The following is a 24,741-nucleotide window of genomic DNA, read 5'->3' on the forward strand; positions in this document are numbered from 1 at the left end:
AATTCATTGAACTTCCCCATAGTATTCAGACTTAATGGTGGCTTATTAAATATTCTAGTTTAATTCTACCCTCATCAACAAGCAACATGGTAGACTTCTAAGATTTTAAGGAAAGGATCTCTTAGCCATTTTTCAAATGTATAAATTAAAAATAAATATAATAAATAAATAGACTTGATCAACTATTTGGTAAAACTAGTTATGTTCCTGGTAGGGTAGTATACATCAGGAAGTAATAACCTAGTGTTTTGTAATAGCAAGAGTTGGTGTGATGCATACTACATTGATGATCAGAGTTGGATCAAAATAATGTAAATGTTAAAACTCCCTCATTAGTTTCAACAACAGAGAGTCAGGATATTAGCAAAAATGATAACAATGTTGAAGGCACATTCCTTATTCATAAGCTTGAAATGTATTTTATTTCCAATTTAAACATGATTCCCATATTTTCTTTGTGCAAATTCATTCCTCTATTTTTGTCTTTATTTCAAAGAAATGTGACTTTCATAGCTTGTTAGTTAAAGAAAAATACATTATTTAGAACTTCTATTTCTTATATTTCTTGTCTTGAAAATAATTAGAAGTTTGTTGACTAGTTGTCTTTTTATGAAACATAATGATAATATTCATCTTCTCTTCGTTAAGTTACCTTATTGTCAATGCATGAAGAAATTTGGTTCCATCAATTTTTCTCAAGCATTTTTATTGGAACCTATATGTAAAATTGTGTCATGACATAGTCATGATTGAACCATAGATTTTGAGGTCAAAATCAGTAGATCTTTGTTCAATATCAAATATGTAAATGATCTTAGTATCTGAAATGTACAAGAAGGCATAGTTCAAAAATGTGGACTAAGACTTGATTGGAATTCCAAATTTTTAACTCAAACTTAGGACACAACATAGATTTGATATAAAAACTCAGCACTGAATCAACAAAACAAAATCAAAGCATTTAGAGAACATAAAAATCCAATTTAACTATAAATTTGTCATATAATTCAAATCTTACTCATATCATATGACCCTTAACTCTCAAGATTTAAAATTTCAATAACTAGGGCCATTATGTTTAGGTATTAGAATTGTCCAATCTTAAGGCTCAGGAAAAGCCTAAGACTCAAAATTTTTGGAGCAGGACTTAACTACGTACTCTCTAAGATTTGGTGAGACTTGGCTCAAGAGTATGGTTGAGTAGGCATGGTTAGCTCAGAGACTATAAATTAAGTCAAAAAACTTTGAAATGGGACATATATCTTATATATGATTTGTTAGAAAAGTAATTTTTAATAACAAGTTAAATAATAATAGTCTCTTGTATATAGTTCTATGACAGGAACTTAAAGAGCACATTACAAAAGATGATATGAATATAAAAATGTATTTAACACCAAGTTTTGGCACATTCAGTTCAAAATATAACAGTTGAAGACCACCATGCATTGTAAAGAATATTCTTGTGCACTTAGTCTACAAATAAACTCTTAGCTGAAACATAAGATATTCATGTAATAGTGCTTTCAACTATTTGTGATGTCATATACTTCACAAATGATCTATGTTGTAGCAAGTATCACAATGCAAATAGGGTTTTGCAGTAATCCACTAATGTTAACAATTATATTATGTAAATATATTGCTCACATCTATTTATGATCTTTTTTGTAACAAGTACACAGTGCAAATAGATCCATGTATTGGTCTTCATATCTATCTATTGTTTATGCCAATATTATCTTGCCTAGCTGAAGAGAAAGTTAAAATTCTATCTACAAAGAGCTTGTGGTAGTTGAGATATGAAGGAATTTTAACATTTGGGTGTTTTATTTCTTTTTTTCTATTTCTTGTTTTTGTTTCTTTATGGTTTAGGAGGGTTTACAATTTAAACATGTGTCAACACTATAATTTTATGTTGGAAATGGTATGCCTTAACTGGCAGTGTTGTGATCTCTCATGATTTTGCAGTCAGACAGTTGATCAATGAAATAGTGCTTAGTTTGTTCCTTATGTGGGTTGAAACAAATTTTATTTTTGACCTATAACTAGTTCTGGATTGTTGGTCTATTTTACAAAATCAAGTTTTGTTAGGTGTCCATATCTATGTGCGGTATCGGTACTTATGCTCATTGATGATATGTAGGATTTTCTATGATACTTAGATGTGCACTCCTTAGGTCTATAAGGTAAAGCATGTTGTTTCATCTAGAATCTATTGATCATGGCCATCTTATTAGTATGAGGGGCCTTAGCTAACAAATAACTCAATCCCCGCCTAGATAGACATTGACAGAAGAAAAGGAAAATTGCATGGAGTTTCAAACATGGCATCATAGGTTTTAGATTTTATCTAACAAGTTATTTCTGTGGGTGAAATTGTAGTGTCAGTGAAATTGTAAATTTCTTCGTAGAATTCATTGATTTGACCATACTCAAACTTTTAGATCACTTTTAGTTTTCAATTATTGTCAATGCATTTTTTTCTTGACATCCGATCAATTGGACTACATTATGCAAATCCCAAATCCAATGGTAAAACTGGCTAGTGTCTTTTAGTGTTTTTGTGATTTTGTGGGGAATACTACTTTGAAATCAAGTAGGCTCAATGGTTTAAGATTCTACCTAACAAGTTGATCATGGCCATCTTAATCAGTATAGGCTATCACATAACTAAAACTCAATCCCATACCTATGTTGAAATCAACAAAAAATGAGTTTCAAACCTGGCCTTAGCCTCAATGGCTTTATATTTTTCTAACGATCTGATCATGTCCATCTTATCAAAATAGGGCCTAGGCTAACACATAACCCTCAATCTACAGTGACATCCCTATAGCTTGGATCCCAGTTTGTTTGCTAAAAAAATGCTTCTAGAAATATGCTTGAGGGGTGCTCCACAGTGTGACACTGACATCCCTATAGCTTAGATCATAGCCCTGGGGTTATATTTACTCTCTTGTAACCATACAAAAATATTTCTTATATTTTCTTTTATCATAAATAGTGAGATTCCCATTTATAGCCAAGGGACATGATAAGATTAATGCATGATTCCCATTTATCATATGGTAAGAGAATAAAGATTTTGAATGGCATAATTTTTTTTAGCGAAGGACTATCACTTAATAATTTACTAGCTATTTTCACTTGTGTGAACAAAGAAATTTTTTTGTGGCTTTAAAATTCTATTCAAGAACCAACTCTAGCTATCATAGGTAGAAAACTAGTTGTGTACGGAGATTGAAATTCAAAGTCATGTCCACCATCCAAATATACTTTGATTGTTTGGATAATTTATGATCAGGTGCATATCCTGAAATGTTCTAATCTTTTGGGTGACATTTAGTTTTCATCAAATCCTTCCCTAGTATTTTTTTAATTTTCTTTGATTCATCAATTTATTGGTGTATCTTATTCTAGAATATGCTACAAAAGGTGAGCTCTACAAAGAGCTCCAATGTTGTAAATGCTTCAGTGAAAGGCAATCAACTACTATAAGCACAATTGGAAATGGCTTATAATCCACTTTTCTTTTTAGTTTGGAAACTATTGACTCTTTTTTTGTACAGTACATTGTGTCTCTTGCAAAAGCTTTGATATATTGCCATGAAAAGCATGTCATACACCAGGATATCAAGCTAGAGAACTTGTTAATTAGCATATAGGTAAGTGCCAAGGATGAATATATTTCTAATGATACTTAGTTTAAACTTGCAAGGATGTTTTTCTGATTATTACATTATTAACAAATTCACTTGTCAAGGTGAGCTGAAAATTGCTGATTTTCATTGGTATGTGCACACTTTTGATAGAAGGTGAACAATGTGTGGAACCTTGGATTACTTACCTCCTAAAATGGGTATGTTAGTGTGTGATATTTACTTTTCTTTTCATTGCTACCTTCTAGATTATTTACATATTTGCAAACGTCTATTCCAGTGGAAAACAAGGAGCATGATTCTAGGGTAGACATATGGAGTTTCGGGATCTTGTGTTATGAGTTTCTTTATGGGGTTTCTCCTTTTGAAGCAAAGGAGCATTCAAACACTTACAAAAGGTTTGAGAAGCCATACTATATTTTAGTTCTTAGTATATATATATTTTTGTTTCAAGCCTTATACTTGAAGGGTTCTTATATTTTCTTATTTCAAGCATGGATTTGACCATGGCTAGCTTTTTTATTCAAGAATGTGAAAGTGGATTTGAAATTTCCTTTAAAGCCACTTATTTCTGTTGCAGCTAAAGATCTAATATCTTAAGTTAGTATATGTTTCCTTGATATTTTGAAGAAAATTTTGTTAGATATGTCTATCTCACTACTTATATACATTTTTAGTTATCATGGTTATGCAGCTACTAAAGAAAGATTCCTCAAAGAGGTTGCCTTTACACAAGATTTTACAACATCCATGGATTGTTCAAAATGCTGATCCTAATGGTATCTATAGACCTTCAATTGAACTATGTATTTGTTGTAGCCTTCCTCTAGGAGGAGGATTTAATTGAACTATTCATCTAGGATTTCAATTGAACTATGTACTTGTAGCCTTCCTCTTGAAGGATTCTTGTAATTGAGTATTGATTTGCGATAATCATTTTTTGACCATCCCTAGATATGTATAGAGTGTTTCTTGCTAGTCTAAAAACATGTAACATGTATATAGATCTATGTTTGTTCTTTGATTTGTGGTATCTCCTTCCTATATTGCTACCATTCATGCAATTTATTAATTTTCCAAACTCTCTCTTTTTCTCTTCCTCTCTAAAATCTACTAATTGGGAAAAAAATAACCCAAGATCCAAATCTATTTCAACATGTGTTTTCCTTTTAATCAAAACATTTAGAAGTTTTTGAACATGTGCACTAAATATGAGTTGACATTTGCTGTGAACATGAATTTTGGAGTGTTGGTGTAAATAAGTATTTACTTATTACACTTAAGTTTTATTTAGGTTAATGCATTATTTAATTATTTTGTATTATTTTATTATTATTTTAGGTGAGACACTTAGGAGTTTGTGAACTCTCATTGAGTTACACAACTCTAATTATGCACATGGTGTCTACAACACAGGAGTATGCATCATTCACTGAGTTTTCATGTTGATAACATAGTTATCAGCACTCTTCATTTAGCACATGTTGTCTACTCCACTGATTTGTGTGCTACACCATTGTCGGCTTATCCTCACATCATCGCACTTAATCCTGTGCTTAATGGAGGATAACCCATATCTGGTGGACATGTGCCTAATTGTAGGACATATCATGATGCTAACTTCTATGCATTTTAGAAGCTCTTCTAAGGCATTTATATTCAAGCACTCCTAGTGTACTCTTGAATCAAGTTATTGAATGAATATTGTCATTCTGATCATACTCTGTCTATTTTGGTCTACTGTGTGCTTGTGTTGAGTTCTTTAGTTCTTGGGTGAATTCTGGCCTAAGCCAAATTTTTACATTATATCAGAGCTGAGGAGGATTCTCATCACGTAGCTATTCGAGAGCATTCATGCTTCAGCACCTTGACATAAATTCAGAGGATCCACAAAAATTGAGAGTGTCTAGAGCTAGATCTGACCTCACCGTTGCATCCAAAGTATCAATTCGGTGAAGATTGACTATAAATTTGCCTATATTGGGTGAAAGTTGATTGTGAGGCAATTTTTTTTTGCAAATCAAAACCCAAAGGCACTCATTTGCAATTTGGGTATGATCTATTTCAGATCTATTTAATTTATTTTTCAAATTTGAATTTCTTCCTCTCTATATTATTTGGTATTTTCAGAATTATTTTTCAAAATTTTTCCCAAGTAGAAAAAAAAAAATAGATGAACCAGGTAGTGACACACCAACTCGGCTCTGTATTTTTGGTAGATATATTTTATTGCAGGGAATTATTTATTAGCATGCTTCTTACATTATACCCTATGGCCTCTACAATTTTTACATTGGATTTCAGGCCATACCTCTACAAAATCAAGCAAAGGTTCCATAGAAAATTATGGTCATAGTACCTGACGAGCGAATCAAATAATTTTGGCAGGCCACTTCACCACTGTCAAGCAGGCTCAATGCCTTTAGTTTATTTAATAATTTGCGAGAGACTCTTTTAAAGAGCACAGAGTTCCCACACCCCACGAATGTGGGACTAACATGTGAAAACTCCAGCATCAAAAAACATGAAACCAACATTCGCCCCACCAAATTTGGCATCACTGTCTTCATTACTGTGACTATAACCATCTGTGGCAATGCACACTGGAAATCTAGCATCCAGTCTATGCCTAAACATGTGGACTATGGTATGCCACAAGGTGTGCACTAATACACCTACTCGAACAGTCATCTTCTGCCTACCCAGTTAGCGTACGGTAGAGTCTAGTCACTCCACCATGCGGATAGCCACGACATCAGTCCAGTTAGAGCCTATGTCATCATCCATGTAGGCATCTGTATGACTAGTCATCGACGACATGGACTTCCTATACATATCTGTATAGTACGACAAGACATATAAGCTGCCATGTCATCAAGTGGGCTAAATATTTGCTGACATCATCAATCTCTTGTCCTAAAATTGACACCCATCTTGACATCATCATAGGTAACATTACAACTACCACGACGATCGTATGACCATCAAATTTAACCTCATCTTTCGTTGATGCAACCCCTCTCCAGATTGATTTTAGTTTTTGCAGTCTGACTTCAAGAGGCCATAACTCACACATCTAGACTCCAAATCAAGTGTAATTTTTTTTGATATTGGGTATAATTTTCTAAATTTTTCAGTGGTGTAGATAGTTTTTGATTTTGGTGCACGGATTGTTCAAAAATTGCATTTTTTGGTGACTATACCTAGATAATCTTACATTTTGAAACTTCAAATGCTCCATTCGGGCACATCTGGAGTCGAAAATAGGTTCCATTTTTTTTTGAAAGTGTGTATTTTTTCGTCTACTTTCTAGATCTAGCATCATATTTTAGGGTTTTGTGGACAAAATTGTCACTTTCAGCAATAGGGCCTTTCTTTTCTTTTTAATGCTTCAGTATTGTAGCACATTGTAAAGTTTCAAATTTGTACTCCATTAAGAAGTTGTAACAAGCAAAATCAGAAGTCCACGAAGGCTAAAATTGGCAATTGGCCCATTGTAATCGCACTACTGATAAAGTTCCCAAAGCATCTATTTTGGGGGGGTTTCTTGATTTAGTGAAAAGGGGGGGTGTTCTTGGTGTTGTGTTCTCTCTTTTATGCAATTTTCTTTCATTTTCTGCATTATGCAAAACTTTAAGTTTCCTAAATTAACTCCTCATAACTATGCTTCATGGTCATTCAAAATGTTGTATCACTTAATGCATAATGAAGTTTCACAATATGTAGATGGTACTCTTCGTAAACCAACAGGTGATAATGTATTTGCAAGTGATATTTCAAATTGGGTAGCAATGGATAGAAAAGCCCTAGGTGATACATCTTTGGGGGTAGATGATAAAATCATGTATCAAATTAAAAAATGTACTACATCCAAGGAAGCTTGGGATACCCTCGAAAGCCTTTATGGTAAAGTGTCTGAAGAGGATGTGTTCAAAATTGAAGATGAGTTTGTTTCCTTAGATCCTAAGTCGTATGACTCCATACAAGACTTCATCATCAAGGTGAATGAATTAAGGATAAAGCTTATTGATTGTGGAAGATCTGTAAAAAATGACAGACTAATGTATCTTATCAATAACAAGTTGCCATTGGAATATTCCACAATTGTATCTTCTTTTAACACTTCAAAGACTACCTTAGGGTCTGCTTAAGAGAAAGTCACTTTTGATGAATATGCAAAACTATTGGATGATGAAGAAAAGAAGTTGAAATCAATGGGGATTCTCAAATCACCTTAGTCCAAAGCATTGGTGGCCAATGAGGGTTCTCAACATTCAGTTGGGTAGTCTTCAAATAAAGGAAAGGGTAAGAAGAAATGGAAGAGCAAATCTAAGGATGCAGAAAAGACAACACCCCAATCCAATCAACAAGGAAAGTCGTCGAATTCTAATAAGAAAGGGGACAACAATAAGGAGAAGAAGAAGTGTGCTTATTGCAAGAAATTGGGTCATGAAGAGCATGAGTGTTATCTTAAACAGATTGATGAATTAACCAACATCATGAAGAAACATAAATGTTCCATTGCCTAATGCTTACAAGGATAAGGGACCATCATCAAATTCAAAGGGCAAAGGGCAAGCATTCATGGCAAATACAAACTCTTTAAAGGAATGGATATTTGACTTAGGTGCCTCATATCACATGGGTTCTTCAAAGGAGGATTTTTCTTCATTGAATCACTGTGATATCCCCAGGGTGGGCCCCTAATGGAAGGTGACGTAGGTCTGTCCGTGCAGTTTGTCACTACCACGTGTCCAGGGTCCTCACTAGTGAGGCTATCCTGGGGTTGCCCCCTTAACATGGAGAGGTGCCATTTACTAATAGTCTGGGCTTTTGGTGCAACAATTACTAACTTGGTATCAGAGCTGGAGGTCTTAAGGTCGAGACCTACGGAGTGTGGTGGGCTGTGATGTCCCCAGGGTGGGCCTCTAACGGAAGGTGATGTAGGTCTGTCTGTGTGGTTTGTCGCTACCACGTGTCTAGGGTCCTCACTAGTGAGGCTATCCTAGGGTTGCCCCCATAACACAGGGAGGTGTCATTTACTAATAGTCTAAGCTTTTGGTGCAACAGTTACTAACTAAACTGTTATTTCCCCAGGGTGGGCCCCTAACAAAAGGTGATGTAGGTCTGTCTGTGCAGTTTGTCGCTACCACGTGTTTGGGGTCCTCGCTAGCGAGGCTATCTTGGGGTTTCCCCCTTAACGCGAGGAGGTTTCGTTTACTAATAGTTCAAGCTTTTGGTGCAATGGTTACTAACTTGGTATCAAAGCCTCATTCCTGCCATCTTGAGGGTTTGGGAAGTCATATGCAGCCACTGGAAATTGGACCACACAGGTACCATACTCGTAGGAGAGCTCTGATTGAAAGAGAATAGTTACAGGAAATAGGAAATATGGAAGAGAGGCATGATGGTAGTCCACCTAGAAACAGGAGGAATAATGATGATCAGGATAGTAGAGAATTCTTTTGTGCTATGGTTACAGGGCAGCAGTAGATGGCACAGGCATTACAGGCACTCACTACTATGCTAGAAAGGATGAACCCACTTGTTAGACAAAATGGGGAGCCGGGAGAACAAGGAGATAACAAGAGTGCTATAGGTAATTAGAGATCACAATGGACCCATTCTAGAATAGCTGATAGGCCTACATGCCCTACATTTGTTCCAGAGGAGCCAAAAGAAGCTCTGGTAGAGGAGGCGATAGGAGATCCCATATTCGCAGATGCACTCATGGCTACAAATGATGAATGGGAATTATTAGCTTCATAAGTTTGGGAGAGGACAACCTTTGAACACTTTGTAAATTAGAGGAGAGAGCATTATAGGTCACTCAGATAGGATAGGAGGCCTAGAGCTCAAAATAGTGAGCTGAAGAGGGCTACAGGAAATCATACTATGCCTACATTTGATGGGAGTGGTAAGATGATAGTTGAAGCTTGGATTCATAAGCTTGACACATTTTTGGCACTGAGGCCAATGACAAAGATTGAAGCTATCAAATATGCCACCTTGCATTTGGAGGGAGTAGCACATGATTGGTGGTACCATGGTATGGTAACACTTCAGCATAACCAGGTGACAAAATACCAGGACTTTGTAGATAGGTTGGTTGAAAGATTTGACAAAAAAGATCCAAAGATTTACTTTTGGAACTTAGCACAGCTAAAACAAATCGACAACTTGGAGTATTTCATTGGTGAATTTCAACGGTTGGTAGTCATGGTGCCAAACATTTCAGAGCATAGATTGATAGTTCTTTTCATTGAGAGCCTATCTGAACCACTGAGAGGTTGGATAAAGGCATTTGATCCTATTTCTTTATAAGAAGTGATGAAAAAGGCAAGAAGTATGGAATATGCAGTCCCAACAAACAAATTTCAGTCCAAAGAAGCATCTTCTAGTAAGGATAACAAACCATTTTATAAAAAACCAGAGAGGACTAATTTTAAAAATGATTCTAAAGATAAAACTACAACACCTTTTGACAGGGAAACATTAAATTATTTGAGGAAGAAAAAATTATGTTTCTACTGTAAGAGACCCTATCATGCAAACCATGATTGTCCTCTTAGGCCAAAGGGAAAAGCTAACAGAGTTATGTGGGCATACTATGAGGAATCAGAATCAGATAATTTAGATTAGCAGTCTGATATAGAGGAAATAGATGGTGAAAAAGAGGAAGACAAGGCTGAAAACTTGTCTAAAATGGAGTCCAAGGATGAGGAAGGAGATGGGCAACTTAGGGAAGCTCGTCTCACTAGTATTAAGCAAGAGGGGTCATTCCGAATGAGAGGAGTACTTGCTGGACAGCGAGTCATAACTTTGGTTGATATAGGTGCCACTCATAATTTCATTGATGCTAGGATGGTGGAGAAGCGTGGCATACAAATAGAGGAGTTTGGGGGAATTAGAGTGAGGGTAGCGGATGGCTATGTCCTCAAATGTGATCGTAGGATCACTGGACTCCCATTGAAAGTTAATAATTATGACTTTAAGGCAGATTTTTATGTTGTACCTATGGGAGATACAGATATAGTTTTTGGGATGAGTTGGTTGCACAATCTTGGTGAGTTCACTCTTAACCTCAAGGAGATGGAGATGAGGTTTAAAGTGAATGGGAAGACACATATTCTTAAGGCAATCAAGGATAGTGATCTCAGGATGGTATCTTTTTGGAGAACGGCTAGATTGATTCGACATGATTAGGTAGAGTGGGCAGCAGAGTGCATGTTGATGCCATCACAGGAGGGACAACATAAGATTGAATATCCTTCTGATATTTAGGAGCTTAGAGTTAAACACTCTAAGGTGTTCAATGACATTCCACTAGGTAGACCACCAAACAAAGGTATTGAGCACATCATTGAGTTAGAGGAGGGGGCTAAGCCCATCATGATTACACCTTATAGGCATTTGAAGAGGTTGAAGGATGAAATTGAGAAAATCATAAAGGAGTTACTTGCTATGGGCCACATTAGACCAAGTAAGTATCCTTTTGCTTCTTTAGTGATGTTATTAAAGAAGAAGGATGGGACATTGAGGATGTGCATTGATTATAGAGTGCTTAATAGGAAGACAATTAAAAATAGGTACCCCATTCCCAGGATCGATGAGTTGATAGATGAGCTTCATGGAGCTTGCTTCTTCTTGAAGATAGATTTAAGATTAGGTTATCACAAAATCAGAGTTAGAGAGCAGGACATCGAGAAGACAGCCTTTAGATGTCGTTGTGGCCATTTTGAGTTTGTAGTGATGCCATTTGGCCTAACTAACGCACCTGCTACTTTTTAGGCAACAATGAATAGGGTTTTCCATCCTCAGTTGAGGAGATTCATACTTGTCTTCTTCAATGATATCTTGGTATATAGTAGATCTTGGGAGGAGCACTTGGTTCACTTGGACACAGTGCTAGGTATATTGGGTAGAGAATCATTGTATGCAAAGGAGTCGAAGTGTGATTTGGGCATGATAGAGTTGTTATACTTGGGTCACATCATCAGTGTAGAAGGCATGTGCATGGATCCTAAAAATATTTGTGCCATTATGGAGTGGCCTTCATCGGTGAACCTTACACAGTTGAGGGGCTTTCTAGAACTATGTGGTTTCTACATGAGGTTTGTGGATGGATATTCCAGGCATGCGGCACCCTTGATAGATTTTATGAGGAAGGGAGCTTTGTTGTGAACTCTTGAGGCATAGGAGTGTTTGAAAAATTTAAGGAGTTGATGACTTCTTGTCCAGTGTTAGCATTACTAGATTTTAACAAACTTTTTGAGCTACATTGTGATGCTTTTGAAGAGGGCATTGGAGTGGTGCTTATGCAGGAGAAGCACCCTATTGCTTATGAGAGCAGGAAATTGAGAGGACCAGAGCGGAGCTTCAACATATATAATAAGGAGATGTTAGCCATTATGCATGGTTTGGCCAAACTCAGGCAATATTTGGTAGGTAGAAAATTTTGTATCAAAACTGCCCATAATAGCCTAAGACACTTTTTGGGGCAGCGAGATCTCAATGATAGGCAGCAAAAGTGGGTGAGCAAGTTACAATCCTATGAATTTGACATTACATATTTTAAGGGGACACAGAATGTAGTTGTTGATGCCTTATCACGTAGGCCCCATTTGAACTTATTGATAGACATATCAGAGGATTGGAGACACTTGATCCTTGTAGAGTATGCAAAGGACACTTGGGCAGCTAGATTCATAGATGAGGCTATTCAAGATAGCAGATATACCCTTGTGAATGAGCTCATCATTTAAAAAGGACAAATATTTTTGGTCTTAGGATCAGTAGTGAGGAGGGTGGTTTTGAAATCTTTTCATGATTCACCTATGGCAGGACATCTTGGTTTCTACAAAACATATCGACAGATTAGAGAGCGATTCACATGGAAAGGGCTCAAAGCAGAGGTACTTCAGTATGTTAGGGAGTGTCCCACTTGCTAGCAGAATAAGCAAGAACACTCCTATCCAGCCGGTTTACTTCATCCACTTCTAATTCCTGATAGGAAGTGGGAGTGTTTGTCTATGGAATTCATCACAAGACTGCCTAGAGCGTAAGGCAGGGACTGCATATATGTGGTTGTGGATCGCCTTACAAAATTTTCACACTTCTTTCTGATCACTACTACATACACTACTACATAGGTGGCAGAGTTGTTCTTCAAAGAGATATTTAGATTACATGGCTTACCTCTAAGCATTGTAAGTGATAGAGATAGTAGGTTTATGAGTCACTTTTGGCAAGAGCTATTCAGGTTGTGTGCAATAGAGCTCACTCCAAGTACTAGCTACCACCCTCAGACAGATGGTCAAACAGAGATAGTAAACAAATGGGTGGAGGGATATCTCAGAAATTATATAGCAGGGCAATAAAGGGCATGGGTAAAGTGGATTTATCTCTATGAGTATTGCTACAATACCACTTATAACATGTCTATTCAGATGTCACCCTTTATGGCCCTGTATGGGTATGAGGCACCCAATTTTATGGATCTGCTTTTGAGTGACAGTAGAGTGCCTAGTGTAGGTGATTTTTTACAAGAGAGTCAAGACCTTGTTAAGACTCTCAAGGATAATCTAACTAAGGCACAAAATCTGCAGAAGTAGTATGCAAATCAGAAGAGGACTGAGCGGACTTTTGAGGTTGGAGACATGGTGTATCTTATGTTGCAACCTTACCGTCAATCCACTCTCAAGAAGAGTGGCGCTGAGAAACTCAAGCCACAATACTATGGTCCATTTAGGATTATCAAGAAAGTGGGAGAGGTGGCTTATGAGTTAGACTTGCCTGCAGTGAGAAAGGTGCACAATGTTTTTCATGTGTCACACCTCAAGAAGGTGCTAGGGCATCATATTGTGCCTTCTACAATACTACCACCACTGGATGATGAGGGAAAACTTGTTTTGATACCATAGGCTATCATTGATTTTAGAGAGAGGAACTTGAGGAGATGTACCATCCGAGAATATTTGGTGAAGTGGAAGGATTTGTCGGTAGAGGATGCTACTTGGGAGAGCGAGGAGATTTTACTGCATCCAAGGTTGAGATTGCTTGAGGACAAGCAATTTTAGGGAGGGAAGACTATGATGTCCCCTTCTAGCTAGAGACATCACTTTAGTTGGTGATTAGCCTATCAGAGACCCTTGTAGGCTAATAAGATTGGATAGAGGGTCACCTTGGTGTGGAGATCTTCCAAGGACCAGAGTAGAGTACTCTTCTGGGTTGCCAAAGTTTGTTTATGATGAGTTTTGCTTTGAGTTTGGCTTGGTTAGGCTATTTTTAGCAGCTTTGGAGTTATAAAGATAGACCCCTACTATTTTTAGGAAAGGGGTATGGTCATATGGAGTTCTATCATGTTAGCTCCCAGTCCAAATGACATTCAAAAATGTTGAGTAATAATGGAGATATCAATGTTTATTTAGTTAAAATAAACATTATTGGTTTTGAGACTATATTGTTAAGTTATAATATATAACTTAAGTGAGGGTCATGATATCATAAAAGGGGCCATTGTTTTAATTAATTGTGGGTCCAAGCTTATGGAAAAATTAAAAGGGATTTTCTAAGTTTTAATGTAATAGCATTTTTTATGTTATTATTATATCTTTTATCCCACGTTGAGTGTGGGGACTCATTCTGGAGTTGAGGAGTCCTTATAAACAAACCTTGTCTTCCTTCAAGAGCAGGTTATGAGAATTGCTTAAAAACTTTGCCTTGTGAAATTTCTTGAAGTTGTGGCAACAAGGGTTTCTACAAGTTTGAGAAGAATTTAGACTGTGGAGGACGTAGTATCTTCAGAGTTGATGCAATTTGAGGGTGTGAAATATCACTTGAATTTTTCATGTGAGTTGGCTTCATTCTGGAGTCAATATTGTGTTTTAGTCAGAAAGAATTGGATGAATCTGTTACAGGTTGGAAGGGGTTCTAACAGCAGCTATAGTGCCGTGAATAGTGTGCTACAGTGCTATGAATAGTACAACACTATAGTGAATTAAAAATTAGAGATTTAAGATTGCAATTTTTTATAGGCACTGCCCAAGGAGGAAGCAACCAGCAGTGTGGTTGTGTATTGGAGACAAAAATCAGGGTTTTTTTCAACTATTAATGATGATGTTTTTAATGTATTCTTCCAGCAATAAGTATTGTACAAACATTAGGAGCCATCTGAATAAATGAACTTGATTAGCATTATAATCAGATTTGGGTTATAATTTTAGGTAGATTAGTTTTCAATATTTGTATTTTCTTTTCATCAACTCAAAAACCCAAAAATAGCTTAAAACATTCAAAAACAAACCAAAAACAATCATTACACCCAGGGAAACAAACAGTGATCAGCGTAGAGCCTATTTAGGGTTCTTACAATCACTCAAAGGTACCGAACATCTTCATGGGGAATGATAGCAAAATGGAAGTTGAAGGAAAAGGAAACATTGAAATGGAAAATGGAGAGTTTCAAGAGGTTCTCTATGTTCCAAACCTAAGTTCAAATTTCCTATCAATCTACCAAGTCACTCACTTTGAAGATGGACATAGAGTTGAGTTCCTTCCTGACTCAGTAAAAGTGCACAATCTTAAAGACAATTCCTTGGTTGCAGTGGGGAAAGTGAATGATCACAAGAGGTTGTACTCTTTCTCACATTTTGTGCCCAAGTCTCCTTCAAAGGCCTTGTTATCACAATCCAATTCAAACATGCAATTATGACATGAGTGGTGTGGTCATCTTGACTTCCGCTATCTACAACAACTTTGCACATACCACATGGTGAAAGGTCTACCTCAAATCAACTTTTCTAAGGGTGAGTGTTCAACAAATTCAGTGGATATGCATCTAGAGAGGAAGTTACAAAGAGGGAAGTCTTCAAGAGCAATGAGTGTTCTTCAAATGGTTGACATGGTATTAGCAGGTCCTTTTGCATTCAGCCAGGGTCGCTACATACTTATCTTAGTTGATGACTTTTCAAGGTTCACTTGGGTCTACTTTTTGCATAACAAGAATGAAGTATTGAACAAGTTTCTAGACTTCAAGGCTCATGTAGAACAAAAATCTAGAAATGCCATCAAAGTTCTTCGAATGGACAATGGAAACATGGATGTGAATAGAAGACTTAAAGACTTTTGCAGACATGAGGGCATTCATCTTCAGACTCCTTCTCCATTCAATCCGCATAAGACAGATGTTGCAACTTTGAGGATTAGAACTCTTAAGTCTATGGCAAGTTGCATGATTCATGCTAAGTCTTGTGATCCATAATTAGAAGTCAAAGAAATCTCTATTGCCACTCACATTCTTAATTGTTCTCCTCATCCAACCTTAGATGGAAAAACTCCTTTTGAGGCATGGTGCAGTAGAAAACCTATTGTGACACACTTCAGAGTCTTCGGTTGTCCTGCATGGGCAAAAAGATCTTCTAAGGGACACAAGGCACAATCATATTGGCCTTGTACCTTAATTGGTTATGAAGACAATGTGAAGGCATACAGACTTCTAGATCCTAAGACACATCAGATATTTATGGAGAAGGATGTACATTTTGAGGAAAGTTCACCCAACTTGTCCTCTACTCCTCTTCGTACATCATACAGTGTGGATACTAAAAGTGATTTCAGTGATAGTGCTTCAACAGCTTCAGACACATGGGGTTTTATTGATAGATATAGTGAGAGGTCACTTCATTAGTCCAGTCCACATGCATACATCACCACAGTGATAGGTCCAGACCAACAGGGTACATCCAGTCTTCCAAATATAGGTTTAGTGATAGATTTGGGGGATAGTATTGATGATTTGCCTCTTCTTCTTGATGCAGAATTTCCTTCTTCAATTGTCACGAGTGTTCTAGACTCTCTTGTTCATTCTCTACATGATCAATCATCACAAGTTCAAGTGATTGTGGATACTTATGATCAGCAGTTGCAGTAGGGTTCTTCATCAGTTTTAGAGACAGACAATTCTTTGGGACAAGTACTTCAGCCAGTTGAGTAGGTTTTAGAGACATCACTTGTCCATGGGATTCTTTCCACATACAACGGAAGCATCTCATTTGTACCTTTGGCATTGTTTCTTCCTAAGGGGAGAAACACCATTTTGTAGTCTTGGATCAGCTTCTTCATTGGAGCAGTCACTGTTCAGCATTCTTCTTTGGGGGGGGAGCCCATCTTGTCTCTCTTCCTCTTCTCATCATTCTCTTATGTATATGCTAGATGTATTTCATAATGGGGGGTCTTGATTACTCCATCCATCCATGCATCCTCTTTCATCTCTCTCTTTGGGGGAGGGTTTTTCCCATGAGGTTTTCCCTCTTTCCCCACTTTATGGGAGATTGCACATCATTATGTACATGGGTACCTAACATGACCTAGTAGCTAGGACCCATACTACATTTCATCCTAGATTTTGTAAGCTTAAGGGCATTCCCCTAAGTTGCATTTAAGGGGGGGTGTTGGTGTAAATAAGTATTTACTTATTACACTTACTTAAGTTTTACTTAGGTTAATGCATTATTTAATTATTTTGCATTATTTTATTATTATTTTAGGTGAGACACTTAGGAGTTTGTGAACTCTCATTGAGTTACGCAACTCTAATTATGCACATGGTGTCTACAACACAGGAGTATGCATCATTCACTGAGTTGTCATGTTGACAACACAGTTATCAACACTCCTCATTTGGCACATGTTGTCTACTCCACTGATTTGCATGCTACACCATTGTAGGCTTATCCTCACATCATCACACTTAATCTCATGCTTAATGGAGGATAACCCATATCTAGTGGACATGTGCCTGGTTGTATGACATATCATGATGCTAACTTCTATGCATTCTAGAAGCTCTCCTGCGACCTTTATATTCAGGCACTCCTAGTGTACTCTTGAATCAAGTTATTGAATGAATATCGTCATTCTGATTATACTCTATCTATTTTGGTCTACTGTGTGCTTGTGTTGAGTTCTTTAGTTCTTGGGTGAATTCTGGCCTAAGCCAAATTCTTTCATGGAGATATAGGGTATGTACGCAGTTTGTAGTTATAAAGGATGTTCCTAGTAGTACCTAAGTATCTTGAATATAACTAAGAGTGATAACATTATATTGTTAATGAAAAAAATTATAACCAATAATGTCCAACATTCCTTGACACTTAGGAAGGTACTTGTACCTACCCAAAAGTGTGAAAGCCAAGGAGGGGCCCATGACTTAAATGTGACAATTGTCAAGATTCTAGATGAACACTCATGTCTTATCATGGAAGAAGTGTACAAATATGAATATCCTTATGATTGGAAGACAAAAAATCCTATTATATTTAGAGCAATAGAATAGTCCCTTGTAAGTATTTCAATATTCTTAGCTTCTTTGAGGCATTCTATAAAACAGTTCATATGCCTTGCCTATGATTTGACATTTTGCATGCATTGTGCACTCTCTCATCCTGATGATGGATTATAGAGACTGATCTAAAATGATGATGCTAAAAAAAAAACACAATAAAATCGAAAATGAACTTGCATTACAAATGGATTGTGGAAATCTGATATTGTTAATTTTGCATGCATGTCCACTAGGACAATCACAACTTAAACATATATAATTGTTATTTTCCTAGTAGACATGCATGCAAAATTAAAAATATTAGATTTTCATAATCATTTTATAATGCAAGTTCATTTTGGATTTGATTGTGTGTTTTTTTTAGCATCATCATTTCAAATCATTCTCTATAATCCATCATCAGGATGAGAGAGTGCAGGATGCATGTAAAATGTCAAATCATAGGCAAGGCATGTGAACTATTTTATAGAATGCCTCAAAAAATATTGACCAAACATTGGTCAAAATTATAACCAATACCTAAAAGTTTTCTACTAGGAATTGGTCAAAATTTTGACCCAAACCCAAAATTTTTCTACTAGGTATTGGTCAAAATTTTGACCCATGCTTGCTAGTTTTCTATCAGGAACTGGTCAAAATTTTGATCAATACCTGAAAGGTTTGTACTAGATAGTGGTCAAAATTTTGACCAATACCCAAAATTTTTCTACTAGGCATTGGTCAAAATTTTGACTAGTACCTAAAAGTTTTCTACCAGGCATTGGTCAAAATTTTGACTAACACCTAAAAGTTTTCTACTAGGTATTAGTCAAAAATTTTGACCATTGTTTATAGTTTTTGACCAACGCCTGGTGTAGACTGCACTAGGACTTTGGGATATTTTTGACCAATGTATTGGTCAAAATTTTGACCAACTAATAAAATGGTCAAAATTTCGATGGGAAAAACTTTGATGAATTGGTTGGTCTAAATTTTGACCAACCTGGGTCAAAATTTTGACCAATATTGGTAAAAAAAAGTGGTCAAATGTACTAGTGTGCCTTTCTGGATTTTCTTATATTCCATTTCATCTGTGATCCTTCCCATGTTATGTTCAACTATCTCATATTCCTAAGCTACAATCTTGTCTAATACCTTGCTAAATATTGGTATAGCAATCTAAACTCTTCGGTGACCATCATTGTCACTCCTGATCACCTTTGCCACCTTTTTTGCAAATTGTTTCTGGTTCTCACTATCACCCTTTTCCATTAATCCTTGGATATCTTCAACTATTCAGGCAGTCACTACCTCGCCTCTTGGTATAATAATTTATCTCAACCATAGTGGTGCAGTGCATCTCCCAAAATCTCAATTCAGTTCAACTAGCAAAGCATCACCAATGGCCTCGGGTGCTTGGCTTATTTCCTTAATATCAATTGGCCTATCCTCTTCCTCACTAGTGATTGTCACATCTTCTCAATATTGGTTCTTTGAGAGAGGAGAGTACTTGGTGCTATCACTATAACCACTTGATTTTGAATTAGAGCTCACCTCTACCACGACCCCTTGTCCAATTGTATTATCTTCTTGGCTTCTAGCTTCAATTATGCTCTCTCTTGATGGTGCTGCATTTTGTTTCTTTGCTAGAGGTTCTTAATGTTCTTTACTTTTCTCAACCTCCAAACCTCTCTTCTTGCTCTTGACTATTATTTTTTTCTGGCTATTACCTTCACCTTTCTATCTAATTGATTCTACTAGACCTTCCTTTGGTTTCATCTTCTCATAAGTAAGGTATACCTTTTGATTTTGTAATTTCCTCAACTTCTCATTATATAATGACTTAGTGTACAGATCAACTATCCTTGTAACTACTTATGAGGAAGGATCTTGGTGGTCATCCTGATCCACTGGGCTCAACTTCACTCCATCCACTATATTATAATCTTCTCTTAGCACATTTTCATCATCTTCCAATTGATTAGGAATATCAAGGCTTCTCCATCTTATTGCCCTCATCATGTTCACTGTATCGATATTGGTATCACTTATTTGCCTCACTTTCGAGAAAAGGGCAGCCTTAGGTATCATGTCTTCCTTGTCTTTTTTGATATTCATTCACTTTTAGTTCTTTTTTGCACTAAAATCTACCATTCTAAACACTTATTTTTGTACCTTCATTTTAAATGATATGGACTACACTTATCAATCTCCAACCTTCTTTCTATTGATGAAATCTAGCTTATTTCTACCTCGCCAAGTCCTATCTCTACACTTATTGATCTCCAACCTTCAACATAGGGGTGGGACTACCACCTATTTCTACCTCTTCATTACCTTCAGATGGACTACACTTATATCCTCCAACTTCTACCTAGGGTGGTCTAGCTTATTTCTACCCTGACAAGTATCCTATCATGAAATCTACACTTATCTCTCCAAACTTCAACCTATCAATGGAATGATGAAGTGGTGGATGATGAATGCAAGAAGAATATAAGGGAAATGATCTAAGCAAGAACAAGGAGAGGAATCCACCTTTAAACCAATCTTCACCTCTAAAATGAGTACAATTTTACCTTAATTTTGTCTTTACCAATAATCAGGCCCTCTTCAAGTTCAGATCAAAATTTGAAAATGTCAAGCCTCCTTGCAAGTAATAATGCCCTAGCAAAAATCAAAACTTTGACCTCTTTAAATCTCCCAAATTTTCCAAAAAATAGACCTTTGATCATGTATCTCCTTCACCAAGTAAAAGCACCCAAATCTAGGGTAGAAATTCACAACCTCTAGCAAAAATTAGAACTTTGAGAAATCGCCCAAGCAAGAGAAAATATTTAGATTTGCTTCCAAATTTTTTAGGGTAGAACTTCACCCAAATTAGAAGGATCATGGTGCCAAGCAAGGAAAATCTATTCCAACAAGAAAATCGCCTAGGCTAGAAATTGCCTCTTTAAGAAAAATCACCCAACACATGAGGAGGAGGAAGGTGGAATGAGGAGATAAGAGGGGGGAAAGCCCCTCTTATACTACAATTTCATGTCTCTCCAAGTTGGCTGACTTGCCTTTGAGGAGAACAAAATTAAATTAGCATCCTTACTAATGGCCCAGATTTAAATGCCATGCTAAAATTACTTAGGTTAAAGTGAAATTAACCCATTCAATTGATAGTTGTGACCAAAAATTGCAAAATAAAACAAGAAAAGCCTAGGAGATGCCAAATTTTTCATTCGAAAATGTTTTAGCAATTAAAATATCATTAAAATTGGATTTAGCAAGCTAAAATTAATTTTCAATTTTAATTGACCAACTTCTTTCAATATTTAAAATGTTTAAGGCAATATTTCAACCAATTTAATGAGAGATTTTGCACTTTCAATTTTGTATTGCAATTTTAATTTTAACCAAAATAAATTATTTTTCTAGCATCCAAAATTGATCATCCAATTTTAATTTCACTATTAAAAATTTCTTTTTTCACCGAAAAATTCAAGATTTTCCAAACCAATTAAATCTAAAAAAATTCATTTTGGAAATGCTCAAGCTTATACAATTATTTCAAATTTCCAAAATCTTTCTAAGTCCAAAAATTTGTAAATTTATCCTGTCGAATATTGTTCTAACCATTGAAAAAAATGTTGTTTTTAATTTTTTTTTGGCCTAAGGATAAAATTCAATGTTCCAAAAAATCAAGTTAAGACTGGGTGAAAAAGAAATCCAACTACATCCCTCCTAGCCTAAAGGCATCCAAAGTGTAAAATTTTCAAATCAAATTTTTTTGGACAACTCCAAAAAACTTTCCAAGACAACCGAAAAAGAGGGGTTCTCCAAACTTTTGGGGCGATGGTGTCAAAACCTCACAACAGTATCCAAGGGTGATAACCTCTTTGAGGTGTGTAAGGATGATGTACTTGATCATTTCCCTAGCTATTTTCAATATAGATCTTCAATACTCATTGAACCAACATAAATAGTCAACCTGGGTATAGATGAGACTCCACATATGGTACACTTAGGCCAGTTCTTGTCATCGCAAGAAAAATAAACTTATAGTGAGTTCTTACGGAAAAAAGAGAGATGAATTTTACTTGGACTTATTCAGATATGCAAGGGTTGGACACTAATTTTATCATGCATCACTTATCCTCACATAGAAATTGAGAAAGAAGCATCCTCACATAGCCCTACTAGTGAAAGCAGAATTAGAGAAACTACTTAGTGCAAAATGCATAAGGGCTATTGACTATATTGAATGGATATTAGACATTGTACCAGTTTCCAAACATGACAAACCCATTTTAGTTTACATAGATTTTAAAGATGTCAATAGAGCATGCCCAAAGGATGACTTTCCACTTCCCAATATAGAGATGATACTGGATATGATCGTAGGTTATGAGATTTATTCCTTGAGGGATGGTTTTTTTGGATATAATCATATTAAGATAGCTCCTAAAGATAAAGAAAATATTGCATTCACTTGTGCATGGGGTACTTACTATTGGAACATTATTCCTTTTGGATTAAAGAACACAAGAGCCACCTATCAATGAGCTATGACCACTATTTTTCATGATATGATGCATAAAAAAATGGAAGATTATGTGGATGACACCTTGGACAAGTCTAAGAAAAGAGACACACACATAGATGACTTAGAAGTTATTCTAGATCACATGGAACAATTTGAACTAAGGTTAAATCCTAAAAAGTGCCCATTTAGAGTTACCTCTATAAAAATACTAGGATTCATTATTTCAGCAAAAGGAAGAGAGGTAGACCCTAAAAAATTCGAAGCAATCATGGATATGCCACCTCTTAGAAATATTAGTCAAATGAGGATTCTTTAGGGACATCTTCAATCCATAAGGAGATTTATTTCACAGTTGGCAAATAGAGCTCAACCTTTTAAGAAGAGCTTACATAAAGGAGCCAAATGTGTATGGAATGAGGATTTCCAAAAGAGAACAGATCAAATCAAGAATTACTTGAAAATCCTCCAACTTTAATGCTTCCTATCCTAGGGAAACCACTTATTCTATACATTTCAGTGAAAGAATCTTCCTTAGGGGCATTATTGGCTCAACCTGATGAACATGGGAAAGAAAGATCAATATACTACATTAGTCATACTCTTGTTTCATATGAGGTTAACTACATGAGTATTAAAAAATCTTGCCTAGTGGTTGTGTTTTCTTCCTAAAAGGTGTGACATTGCATGCTTGCACACACTATACACCTCAGAGAAAAAATAGATCAACTCAAGTATTTACTGGGTAAGGCTACTTGATAGGTAGACTTGCTAAATGGATGATTATCCTATCAAAGTTTGACATAGAGTACATTAAGCATAAAGCAATCATAGGATAGGTCATAGAAAGTCAATTAGCTGATTTCCTAATACAAGTTAATGCACCTATTCAAGTTGATTTCCCAGATGAGCACCTCATGTATATGATTGAAAGAATGTGGAAGATGTTCTAGTTAGAGACAATAGTCCACCAAGATAACTAGGGTTTGGGGGGCTGAATAATTTATCAAATAATTAAAACATTTTTTATCCTTAAATAATCTTATCTATTCAAGCAAAGTAAAAAACAACCATAACAAGATGCACATAGACAATTACACTAGATATGTTAACTAGGGAAATCCTTGATCAGAGGGAAAACATCAATGGGAATAATGCCCACAAGATGATGTACTAATATAAATATTCCTTGTTAGAGGATGGACCGTATTAGGAGTCTATTACAATATTTACTACATACAGTCCCTATTAAGTGTAGGGCCCATTTTCCGTTGCACCAAAAGCCATGACTGTTAGTGAACATGGAACACCACATAATTAACCACCTATGGGCAGGGGAGCACATCGCATCACCCAACAATCTCCCCCTCGACGTGCATACCAGGTGCTTACGTGGGTCGGGAAGGCACCGGGGAGATTTGAACCCATGACCAGGCCAAAACTAGGCTCTGATACCAATTGTAGGGCCCATTTGCCGTTGCACCAAAAGCCATGACTGTTAGTCAACATGGAACACCACATAATTAACCACCTGTGGGCAGGGGAGTGCGTCGCATCACCCAACATTAAGAGAATTTGAATCCTTGTTAGGAGATTCTAACCTTATTAGGAGTTGTGCCAACCCTATTAGGAGTTGTAGTAAAATGTATGCAAGAAGAGCCCATTGCCCAAATATGTAATTTCAACCACAAGAAGAGCTCACTACTCAAACAAGTAATTTACTATTATGTTCCTCTTTCCTTTATTTTATCAATTAAACTAAACATTGTTAGACCTTGTAGACTAGGTCACAAACCTTGGATCCAAATATCAAACCTCGGATCACACAATAAAATCTCGACAAATGACAATTCCTTTCTGCTCTACTCTACTCAACTTCGCATTCTTCTCTCTTTACTACTTACAATCACTTCTTAATGATGTAATTCCATTTTTCATGATAAGGGAAAATTTCCTTCCTTTATACTAATTCCATAAAAAAATTTGTTGCATTGGTTGTTAGACCTTCTCAATTAATCATGTAGACTTAGTGATAACATTAATCTTCTGCCTTGCAACTTGAATATCTTTCTATACATGTAATATTATGAAAAGCTAACTTAGCCATGTCATCACCAAAATTTCTTCTTTATATCCTCAACCTTGATTCTTAGAATAACAATTATACTAAGAGATATAACAAGTTTACTATAACATGTCTCTATAAACTCTATCTCAAAATAGAC

At 36.2% G+C, this 24,741-nt stretch overlaps 1 pseudogene; it reads left to right on the forward strand.

Annotated features, from left to right (window-relative positions):
• The first annotated feature begins 3,050 nt into the window (after positions 1-3,050).
• Positions 3,051-24,741, forward strand: part of LOC149564027 (serine/threonine-protein kinase Aurora-2-like) — a 76,184-nt pseudogene continuing 54,493 nt past the window's right edge.

This window comes from Cupressus sempervirens, chromosome 4 (genome assembly GCF_028749045.1).
Source record: "Cupressus sempervirens isolate cs-2001-9-10 chromosome 4, ASM2874904v1, whole genome shotgun sequence".
In the NCBI taxonomy this organism is placed as follows: domain Eukaryota; kingdom Viridiplantae; phylum Streptophyta; class Pinopsida; order Cupressales; family Cupressaceae; genus Cupressus; species Cupressus sempervirens.